Source organism: Brienomyrus brachyistius, unplaced genomic scaffold, assembly GCF_023856365.1.
Source record: "Brienomyrus brachyistius isolate T26 unplaced genomic scaffold, BBRACH_0.4 scaffold423, whole genome shotgun sequence".
Lineage (NCBI taxonomy): Eukaryota > Metazoa > Chordata > Actinopteri > Osteoglossiformes > Mormyridae > Brienomyrus > Brienomyrus brachyistius.
This window is the reverse complement of record NW_026042698.1, coordinates 102,497-104,345: the sequence shown is the minus strand read 5'-3', so window position 1 is coordinate 104,345 and position 1,849 is coordinate 102,497.

Below are 1,849 nucleotides of genomic sequence, written 5' to 3'. Positions count from 1 at the left end.
GTTCAATTCAGTTTAATAGTCAACCGGTTTCAATATTAGTTAGGCATCATTAATCCAGGATATGTGTGACTCTGAGATTTATGGTGAAAGATGGATGGGCAGATGGACGAAAGAACGAAATAACGAGGTTAGATTTTCACAAAGAGCAGTCCCCAGCATTTTTGTCAGAATTAACATGAAATAGATCCCCCCCCCCCACCAATCAGAGGCACAGTATACAGAATACCCAGAGATATCCCCCAGTTAGGGACTAATGTGGACTGGTGTCGAACCAGTGGTCCCCCAGCTATGCTGGGACTGAGGCTGAATCACAGGTGTTGGGGGGGGGTAGGTGGGGGAGGCTGTTATCCAACCTTTCCAGGCAGATGGAGGACTTGACCCTCGAGCGGCCCAGGGATTTCCTGATGTGTTCAATCTGGTGTCGGGAGCCATGAAAAATCACACGGGGAATATAAGAGTCAGAAAAAAGGCACAGCATGGTACACATCCAAGCCCTGATAAGAGCCATGCTGTTGTACCTTTAAACAGAATTTGTCAATATCTGAGAGCCAACAAAAGAAAACGACAACACAGATGTAGATCCTTCCGAAGCAATTTTCTTATGACAGCATTCTTAAGAGCCCACTTAATCACCCTCTTTGGTTGTTCTTGGCAACCATCCCATCAGCTGAAATAGGTTCACTCTAAATTCTTTCAGGCTTACCTCTCTTTTGTAGTAGTCCGCGTTCTGTTCTGTAAAGAAGGAAGAAACAAAACCGTCTCTAAACATGATATAAGCCACATGTTTATGGGAGTTTTACTTGCGCAAAAATGTTCTGAGGGCACAAGGTTCATTGGTTCAGAGAGATAACCAATCAGACTGTAGAAGTGGTGGATACAGGCAACTAGAGGAGGGGGGGGGGTCAACCAATCAGATGTCTTGTTCCTGCCTCCTCTAGTTCCTTAGACCCACCTCCTCTACAATCTAATTGGTTATCTCTCTGAACCAATCATTTTTCCTTCTGCCCTCAGAACATTTTTGTGAGGGTAAAACTCCCACGAGCGAATCACATGCAAGGAATCAGACAGTAGGAATTCTGCTCACACTCAGCTCCTGGCTTTACTAAGCAGACATCCAGTCTAGAAACCATGAATAATATAGCACTATTACGAGTATGTATTGTGGGACTGCTGACGTACTTACGTTAGCATGGAAAACGAGAGCAGGAAGTGAGGAAGAAGTGAGACAGAAAGATGAGCACAACGAAGTGCTGTCACACTCACACACGAGCTTCCCTCGGATGCCCTCCCACCAAAAACACTGATTATCACTTCACTTCCTTGGGTAATTTGGGGGCCCAAGGCAACAGCCTATTCTGCCTATAGCTGCCATATATATATAGATATTAATATACATATTTTTTCTTCATGACTTTGATCTTATCTAGGCCCCGAGCGGCTCTCTTGTTTGCCCGGATCCGGTCCTGTGACTGACAGAGGCGATAAACAGCAGGTACTGGCATTACGGAAAAAATGTATATGCTTAATAAAAAGCTCAGACCAGCTGGACTCGGGAGTTGTGCCGGTTCCTTCGCTCAGGGCCTTGTTCTTGAACGCTGAATGTTCCCGGCTGCAGAAAATCAGAGGGTGAGAAATCCTTAGCTGAACTTCAGATGAAGAGTGAGCTCGTTTCTCTCAAGCAGACTGACGCCGGTCTAACGCTGCATTAATACCCCTTAGCACTACTGGTCACATTTCCCATGATGCCACTGGGTACAGCCCATGGCGACACTGCCCAGTAGGGGACAGTGTGACAGCTTTCCAAAAGGACCATTCGGTCCTGGAGGGCCAGTCGGTGACACAGTATCCA